The 10148-nt window shown below is 45.5% G+C and overlaps 1 protein-coding gene across 1 annotated transcript in view; it reads right to left on the bottom strand.

Annotated features, from left to right (window-relative positions):
- The window catches only part of TBC1D5 (TBC1 domain family member 5), a 625580-nt gene extending 616767 nt beyond the window's left edge, over positions 1–8813 (bottom strand). Inside the window, exon 1 of the mRNA XM_062215140.1 lies at positions 8672–8813. The gene's annotated coding sequence lies outside the window, so the exon portion shown is untranslated. The remainder of the gene's footprint in view (positions 1–8671) is intronic.
- Positions 8814–10148: the final 1335 nt, after the last annotated feature.

A 10148-nucleotide genomic window follows, 5' to 3' on the forward strand; every position in this document is an offset into this window, starting at 1 on the left:
GGAACCACAGTTGTATATGTGGTCTGTCGCTGACCAAAACATTGTTATGTAACACATGACTAATTATTTTTCAGTCATTTATTGTTATAAAGTTTCCACAGTAGACATTACCTTTTAATTTCTTTATTTGAATGGCAGAGTTACAGAGAGGGAGTCATAGAGAGACAGAGATCTTCCATCAGCTGGTTCATTCCACAAATGGCCACAACGGTCAGGGCTGTGCCAGGCCGAAGCCAGGAGCTTCCTCTGGGTCTCCCACATGGCTGCAGGGGCTCAAACACTGGGACCATCTTTAGCTGCTTTCCCAGGTGCCTTAGCAAGCAGCTGAATAGGAACTAGAACCACCAGGACTCAATCTGTGCCCATATAGGATGCCATTGTCCCATGCTGTGACTTAACCTGCTATGCCACAATGCCAGTCTCAGGCATTACTTTTCATAATAGAAAAAAATAAATCTTTGTTCTAATGGCAGAGTAAACTAACATAATGTTACTATTGGACTGAATATATGCATCTACAGTAGGATTTTCTTTAGACACATAGTAGAGTACTTCAAAATATTCGTGGAAAATGAAATTAAAAGAAAAATTTTAGTGCCAAAAATATTTTTAAAACCATGCGTTGTTTTTTCACAATACATATTCTCATGGGTTTTCTTTTTTCACCTACTTGAAAGACAGAGACAGAGAGAAACAGAGACAGAAACAAAAAGAGAAAGCTCTCCCATCCTCTGATTCCTTTCTAAATGGCCACAACAGCCAGGGCTGGGCCAAGCCAAACCCAGGAACCCAGAAGTTCATCCACGTCTCCTACATGTGTGGCAGGGGCTCAAGCACTTAGGCCAACGTCTACCACCTTCCAGAATGCATTAAGAAGAAGCTGGATCAGAAATGGAATAGCCAAGACTGGAATTGGCACTCCAATATGGAATACAGAAGGCACCAAGTGGCAGCTTAATCCACCGCCAACAACATCTGCCCTTCTGTGTACTTTTTAAAGATCCCTTGTATGCATAGATCTGGAAATATTTTGCAACAAAATAAACTTATCTTTTAATTCCATTTTTCCATGAACTTAATGAAATAGCCTCTAGAACCACAACTAGCTTGCCATAAATTATATAAAATTAAATTCAACCAATTTAAGCACATCAATCATATTAGAAATGTAGCCTTTGGCCGGCGCCGTGGCTTAACAGGCTAATCCTCCGCCTTGCGGCACCGGCACACCGGGTTCTAGTCCCGGTTGGGGCGCCGGATTCTATCCCGGTTGCTCCTCTTCCAGGCCACCTCTCTGCTGTGGCCCAGGAAGGCAGTGGAGGATGGCCCAAGTCCTTGGGCCCTGCACCCGCATGGGAGATCAGGAGAAGCACCTGGCTCCTGGCTTCGGATCAGCACGATGTGCTGGCCGCAGCGGCCATTGGAGGGTGAACCAACAGCAAAAAGGAAGACCTTTCTCTCTGTCTCTCTCTCTCTCACTATCCACTCTGCCTGTCAAAAAAAAAAAAAAAAAAAAAAAAGTAGCCTTCATGACCAGGAGAAAAGGAATTTGTGTCATAAGAAAAAGTTATAAAATCATCAAATACTCACCTCAAATATTTTAAGATGATGTTTCAAAAAAAAAGTAACCCATGGGGTCGGCACTGTGGCTTAGTGGGTAGAGCCACCACCTGCAGTGCCAGCATCCCATATGAGCTCTGGTTCAAGACCCGGCTGCTCCAATTCCAATCCAGCTCTCTGCTATGGACTGGGAAAGTGAAGATAGCCCAAGTCCTTGAGTCCCGCCTTGTGAGAGACCCAGAAGAAGCTCCTGGCTCATGGCTTTGGATCAGCGCAGCTCCAGCCGTTGCGGCCAACTGGGAAGTGAACTCTCAGATGGAAGACCTCTTTCTCTCTTTCTCTCTCTCTGCCTCTCCTTCTCTAACTCTTTCAAATAAATCTTAAAAACAAAAAAAAAGTAACCCAGTAACCCCACTTTTCTAGGCAACATAGTTAAAAATGATAAATCTATAATTTCTAAACATTTTCATAGAGTCAGTCATGGAAACCACATGCATAACTGAACACTGACTGAGTTAAGATTATCTTCGGATGTCTTCCATTCACACTAATGGGCGTTTATTGAGAACCTACTGCATGCCATGACCTATTTTCCAGGCCTTCTCCATCTATATAGAAGAAACAAGCACTATGATTAATGAATGTAATTACAAGGGTACTTCAGAAAGTTTGTGGGAAATGGAATTAAAAATAAGTTTATTTTGGGGGCAAAAAAATTCAAGTCAATGCATACAAAGGATCTTCAAAAAGTTCACGGAAAATATGTACTACTAAAAACCTATGTCTGAAATTTCAATTGTTTTGCTCCAAAATAAACTTCTTTTACTTCCATTTTCCCAAAAACTTTGACACACCCTTGTATCCATAAAATTACATGTATGTACAGTTATATGTAAAATATACAACAGTGTGTCAAAAAGTGTGTGTGTGTATATGTACAAACTTAAACCCTTATCTTCATTTCCAAAAAATGTTTAAAAACTTTAAAAGCCACTAATTGTCAATAAAACCTGACCCAATCTGATATGAGGCTTTTCCAGTCTTTATTATTACACATAATATAAACCTGTATAATTTTATTGGGAAAACTAGTATGTACAATTAGGAGGTGATTGCTCCTATCCACAGGAAGCCTTATATATATATATATATATATATATATATATATATATATATATATATATATATAAAGCATATGTACCATCTTAATTTTCTAAATTCTCACAAATTTTCACTTCTGAGACATAAATACTACCATGAATTTTGGGTAAGAGTGTATAGACCAGGTCTGCAAAATAAAGAAAGATGAATTATTTTAAGGAGCAAAAGAATCAGGTAAGATAGGAAAAAAAGTTCAATCAAAGAAAACATCAAAAAAAAAAAAAAAGTGATTCTGGGGCCCACATTGTGGCACCGTCGGTGGAGCCACCCCTTGTGAAGCTTGCTGCTCCACTACTGATCCAGCTCTTGCTAGTGGAAAAAACAGGAGGCTGGCCCAAGTATTTGCACCCCTGCTACCCACATAGGAGACCCAGATGAAGCTCCTGGCTCTTGGCTTTAGCCAGGCCCAGTGCTGGCTACTACGGCCATCTGGGGAATGTTATTAGTACACAGAAGATCTCGATCTCTCTCCCTCTTTCTCTCTCTCTCTATCTCTTTGAAACTCTTTCAAATAAATAAATCAGTCAAAAGAAAAAGAAAAAGAAAAGGTAATCCCATCCTAGGCTTCACAAAACAACTCCTGAAAATTTTAAAGCAGTTCTATCACATTGCCACCATATCTTCTTTTTTTTTTTTTTTTTTTTAAGATTTATTTATTTATTTGAAAGGAAGAGTTACAGAGGCAAAGGCAAGAGAAAAGTCTTCCATCCGCTGGTTTACTCCCCAGTGACCCAATGACTGGAGCTGCAATGATGTGAAGTCAGGAGTCAGGTGCCAGGAGCTTCCTCCAGGTCTCCCATGCGGGTTCAGGGTCCTAAAGACTTGGGCCATCTTGTACTACTTTACCAGTCCACAGCAGAGAGCTGGATCAAAAGTGGAGCAGCCGGGACTTGAACCGGCACCCACACAGGATGCTGGACTGCAGGCGGCAGCTTTACCTGCTACGCCACGGTGCAGGCCCCAACCATATCTTCTTTCTACAGCCCTACTTCCTTGTTTTGAAGGACGTCAAACCCTAATTATTCATAATTAATTCTCCAAAGGGATAACAGCATTAATAATTTTGTTTTTTCATCTAAAATGTACAATCTGTATTTTTTTGACCCAAATAAATGTACAATTTCCATTCAGTTCATTCAAATACAGTCTGTCTTGATTACAGGGATACAATAAGCCACACTGCAGATTATCCATACTAGAAATAATGTGAGGCTGGGGCTGGCATTGTAGCATAGAGGGTAAAGCCGCCACCTCTGACATCCGCATCTCGTATAGGCACCTGTTCATGTCCCAGATGTTTACTTCCAATCCAGCTCGCAGCTAATGGCCTGGGAAAAACAGTGCAAGATGGCCCAAGCATTTGGGCCTCTGCCACCTACACGGCAGACCCACAACAGATCCGCAATAGCCAGAGCTGGGCCAACCTGAAGCCAGGAGTTTCCTCCGGGTCTCCCACACCAGTATAGGAGCCCAAGCACTTGGTCCATCTTCCATTGCTTTCCCAGGCAGCTAGCACAGAGCTGGATTGGAAGTGGAGCAGCTAGGACACAAATTGGCAACACAAACTACAGGCAGAGGTTTAACCTACTAAGCCACAAGGCTAGCCCCATAAATAAATCTTTGAAAAAAGAAAGAAAAAGAAATGGAGAAATCAGCAAGTGAGCATACAGTAAGGACCTTAATGCTAACCTAAAAGCCAAAGATAAAAGACAAGGAAAAGAACTTGGACAATTTTAAAAGAACTAGCCTCTTACCACTCAATTTATGTAATGGTTAATGTTACTAAAACATTGCACAGACATTATTTTTAACTGTTCATATGACATTTTTAGAACATTTCATGTGATTTTATTTCTTTACTTATTTGAGAGAGAGTACTCCCATCCACTGGTTTACTCCCCAAATACCAACAACAGCTAGGGTTTGGCCAGGCCAAAGCCAAAAGCTGGAACCGCACCAAGTTTCCCTCATGGGTGGCAAAACTCAAATTACTTGAGCCATCACTGCTAGCCCTGCAATTCTGCATTAACATGAAGCTGGATTCAGGAGCCACAACAAGGACTCAAATCCAGGAACGCCAATGTGGGAAGCAAGTATCTTAACCACTAGATTGAATGACTACCCTTTAAAATACTTTTGAGAAAACATTTACAGCCATGATTTGCTAATACTTTCTTCCCAAACTCACCATTATCCCAGAAATAAAGAATCAATGCTATCAAGAGCAGCCCAAAGGCCCTCCCTGCGACACTCTTCCTCCCTCTCTCTATTCCTTCAAGCCTCCACTGTCTCACTTGCCACAACTTTGTTTCCCAAATTCTAGTACATACACTGTACATGCTGCCATTCTAGTAATTTGTCCATGTTAAAAGAAATGTCTCCATTTGGCTGTATAAGCCGATTCCTTAGATTAATGCTGACAATGAGACAAAAATTTCAGCAGTCTGAGTTAAGAAGGGAGTTGAGAGTGCCTCAGCAGGTTAGGCCACAGTTGGCATCACTATCAGAATGCCAACTGGTGCCCCAGTTACTCCACTTCCAGTCCACTTCCCCACTAATACCCCTGGGAAGATGGCAGAAGATGGCCAAATGCTTGGGTCCCTGCTACCCATGTGAGATACTGGGGTGGAGCTCCTAGCTCCTGGCTTCAGCCTAGCCTAAATGTGGTTGTTGTTCCTATGGTGGGAGTGAACCAGTGGGCAGAAAATCTCTTTCTCTTTCTCTTTCTCTCTCTCTTTTTCTCCCCCCCCCCCACTCCCAGCCACCCCCCTGCCTGTCACTCTGCTATTCAAATAAATAAACCTTATATAAAAGAGGGCAGAAGGAATGTGGGAAGCATGATTTATTAATTTTTATGAAACAAATTATTCAACTGAAAATAGCATTCTGTTGTCCTTCTTACTTTTTCAGTCATATGATATAAAATATAATGACGACCAATGTTTAGTTTTAACTGCCCTTACTAGCCAAATAAAAAGTCAGTAACCTAATCAACCTAAGTATTAGGGTAGCAAATATAGAATACTTGGGGCCACTGCTTTGGCATATCAGGTAAAGCCGCCGCCTGCAGTGCCAACATCCCATATGAGCGCTGGTTCGAGACCTGGCTGCTCCACTTCTGATCCAGCTCTCTGCTATGGCCTTGGATAGCAACAGAAGATGGCCCAAGTCCTTGGGCCCCTCCCCCAGCAATGGAGACCCAGAAGAAGCTCCTGGCTATGGATTGGCACAGCTCCAGTCGTTGCAGCCAATTGGGGAGTGAACCAGCAGATGGAAGACCTCTCTCTCTCTGCCTCTCCTTCTCTCTGTGAAACTCTGACTTTCAAATAAATAAATCTTTAAAAAATAAAAAAACAAAAAAAATACAATACTAAGAAAGGAACAACCCACTCAACCCCTAAAACCTCATATTAGGATAACAAATACACAACATATCAACCATATAGTTGTTGAAATACAGGACAGACACAGGTAGGAGATGAGAAATGAAAAATCTGCCAAGTCAAAAGGAAACAGACATTTCTACACAGAAAGGTAACTGAAATTTAGAAATTCTGAGACTGTTCAGTAAACACATGGAAGTATATTAAACCTTTGTAAATTTCAATCTCATTCAGAAATGTGTACAAAGTATTGAGGTTTTATTTTTCTGAAAGGCAGAGACAAACAAACAACAAGCTTCTATTCACTGGTTCAGTCACCCAAATACCAGCAACAGGCAGGACTGAACCAGGCCAAAACTCAAATTTTAACAATACTATGAAAAATGTATAGACCAGTATCATTAATTTTCTAAATCATAAGTTCATAATTAAAAGGCAGCATATTTAGAAGATTGTTAACAGCATGTACTGTGGAGTCAGCCAGCCGGAATCCCAGCTCTGTGTTAGCTATGTGAAACTGCCTATGTGACTTTCTTTCTGTTTGTTTCCTTAAAGGTTTTGAGAGGATTAACTAAGTTATTTAAAGCCCAAGGAACAATATTTGGCACTTAATAAGTGCTTCAAAAGTAGTCATAAATTCTCTAACAAGAAATGATGGTGAAGTAAGGACTAGAATAAAGATTATAAAAATGTAGGATTAGAAGTAGTTGATATTATACTTCCATAAAACTCTTAAAATGTTGAATACAACCATTTTTATGTATATACAAGCATATGAAGTTACGTGTGACACTTCTAAGTGTTTGCAATTACAGTAGGAAATACTATATGAGGGAAAAAATATGAATCCTGTTAGGAGATCCTCATTAACAGAACTCTCAATTGTGTGTGTGCCTCCAAAGTTCAGGAATGCACAATTCAGCTGGGCTGCAGTTGAGGGAGGTAGAGCATACACCCAGTACTTCCCACAAAATACCAAGAAAACAAACTTTCACCTCGGCAGGCCCTTCACAGACCCATGATTCCTAGCTCATATGCTGATAAGACAAACTACTCTCGGCTGAACAAGTCTTCCAGCTAGACCTACACCAAGCTTCTATGAGAAAAGTCACAGGCCACGTGATGCAGGCACCACACAGCACATGGAATTTGGATTCTTCCTAACCCCTCCCCTAGAATGCTCACCTGCTTGCTCTGCTGCACAGATCTCCCTAAGCAAGGGCCCTCAGCTCAGCCTGCCATCTGCCCACTCTGCCAAGCCGCCTGTACTAAGAGGTGAATTACTAAGGGGAACGTGTTCATGGATGCCCATATCACTTTATTTCTTAACTCAGACGTTAGCTGCACCTTTGCTACTCATGGATGGTTCCCTTTCCAGGAGCCTATCAGAATGTGGAACAGCAAGCTGTAGCATAGACCTGCATCAGCACGTGCACTTTCTACCAGAGTGATTCCTATGCACATTAAGGCTCCAGCACTGCTCTATGTGACACTACCGCAGACAGCAGTAAAATTTTAAAATGCTCATTTACATGTGAATTCAGATATGAAATGAAAATAACCAAGCCGTGGAATTGGAAAAGCCCAAGGAGAAATAATCAATACATAATTTTTTTGCTTCTAATCCCAAAAGTATTCTTATGTTTATTTTTCAGCAATACCTATGTTTAATGCTTCCTGCTTTAAGTATTTTGCACACCAGTTCACTACTAATAGAATTATTAGGATGATATTTTTACTTAAAAAGAAAATGTGTCTTGGAATTCCAGCTCAATCTGGCCCAAACGAGTGCAATCTGCAGGTTGAAATTTGGGGATTTAGTCCAGTTTCGAACGCACAAAAGAAACTCTTCGCAGATAATCACTGTTTTTATAAAAACGAAACAATGTAAACTTAAAATACAGCTCACGTGGCTCAACCGAGAATATTTAACAATGCTGAACTTGTGTTTTCCCAGGAAAAGGGGGAGGGGGCGGGGTGAGTCAACTTTGATCCTTCGCAAAGTTCTCCTCAAAGGCCTCAACTTGCACGTTCTCGCAGCTGAACCAACTGGCGTGGAAGAAAAGTGAGAGAAAGCCTTCCCTCTCCTAAAGGTTTAAGGATTCCGGGTCCTTTTCGCTTCCGGCCTGTGAGGGAAGCTGGCGGCCGGGGGCCCGAAAGAGAACGGGAAATCTACAAGTAGGAAGTTGAGCGCCGCAGTCCGGGCACCGGGCTCTGCGCTCCGGCTGCAGCCGGCCTTGCCGCCCAGGCCCCGGCCTCCCAGGGCCCGCAGGCGGACAGGCGGACAGGCGGGCAGCAGCCGCTCCCCCCGGCCCGCTCCTCCCGCCGCCCAGCCCCGCGCCACCTCCCGGGCGGCCCCCGGTCCGCGGCGGCAGCGGCCTCGGGCCTTCCGGCGTGGCGGCTGCGGCGGCCGCACCGCGGCGCGAGGGGACGAGCAACCTGTCCTGAGCGACTGAGGGGAGGCCGGGCGGGAGCCACTGCACGTGGGGGCGCACTGCAGGAAGTCGGGGCGCCCAGGGGGCTTGGGCTTTTTGACGATCATCGTCATCATCACCGTTTTGTGTTACCTGTGGCGCAGAAGGGCTCCCCAGCTCCTATTCCCTGAATTCTCCTCCTCCTCCTCCCCTCTTCTCCCTCAGTCTGCTGTGCGCTCGCGGAACCGGCCGGGCCCGGCCCGACCTGAGAGAGAACAGGGCGGGAGGGGGCGGCGGCGGTGACCAACGGCCACGTGACCACGCTCGCGCCGTCACGGCGGTCGCCTCCCGCCGCGCGCCCTGCCAGCGCTCCACCTCTAATAACCCCGCGGGCCGCGCGCTCGCGCGCCGGGACGCTCGTGCGCAGGCGCCCGCCTGAGCCTGGCGACTGCGCGGCCGCGCGTCGCGCCTGCTCCGGAGGCCGGGTCTCCGCTGCCGGGCCTCCGTCGCTGAGCTCGTCGCGGCCGCGCGCATGCGCACGAGGGCCCTCTCGCTGCTGACGGGCTTTCAGCCGGCGCGCGGCTGGAGGCTGGAAACCCGGTCCTGAATGTTAGAGCCGCGTACACACCCTCCCTTTCCAGTTCTGGACTGCGAAGAAAGGGGCAAATCGAGAGCTGGGGCCGTCCCGGAATGTACGATTTCCTGGTCTGGGGCCCACTGCCTTCCGTTCGAAGTTTGTGCGGCGGAGTAGACTTCCGGCCCAGCTCCGTCATTCACTTTGCTTGTGAAACTTTGCTGTGGCGGAGTCACTGGCGCCTTGTGCAGTGTGATCCAGGAGAAATAAAAGTTAGGAACGCCCCGTGTTACGAACCCACGAACAAGCCTGGCTTTTCCTCCTTGCCCTCCAGCGCAGCAGGCACTGCCGGGCCTGGTGGCCGACCACAGCACAGGCCGTAGCCCGGCCCCGGCTGGCCTGCCCTCGGCCTCTGCTTGACTGTGATTTAAGATTCCGGTGATCCCTACACGCGGGATGCTGGTGTTCATTTCCCCAGTAGGAAACCCGTGAATGGTGATGCTAATTAGAGTGGTAAATGCTTCACCTAGTAAAAAGGATTTATGGTCTTTTACTGGTCTATCTTTACAAAGAGTGCCGGAGGAAACTGATGTTGTTGGATCCAGCAAAAGCACACCAAGGCAGAAAAAGGTCAAAAGTTAGCAAGCCTCGAAGGAAGGTGCCTGTGTGGGAAACCTTTGTTCATGGACACAGGTTCCTCAAATGCTGACTTGCTGTTGCAGAAGCCGAGCTGGCTGGATTTAATCAGAGCGACTAAGTAAAGTGTAAACGCCTCCTCGTTGGGAGTTCCGCTGTGTTAGACCAGTCACCATTACTGTGGGAGTGGTGAAGGAGGTGAGGATCAAGAAACAAAGGCGTAGGTATGTGGCGCAGCAGGTAAGTCACTGCTTGGGAGGCACACAGCGTGTATCAGAATTGGCGGTTCAAGTCTCAGCTGCTGCGCCTCCCATCCAGCTCCTGGCTAACGAGCACCCTAGTGGGCAAGAAGTGATGGCTCCTGTCCTTGAATCCCTGCCCTGTCACGCAGGTGGGTGGAGTTCCAGGCACCTAGCTACA

This window comes from Lepus europaeus, chromosome 2, assembly GCF_033115175.1.
Source record: "Lepus europaeus isolate LE1 chromosome 2, mLepTim1.pri, whole genome shotgun sequence".
NCBI lineage: Eukaryota > Metazoa > Chordata > Mammalia > Lagomorpha > Leporidae > Lepus > Lepus europaeus.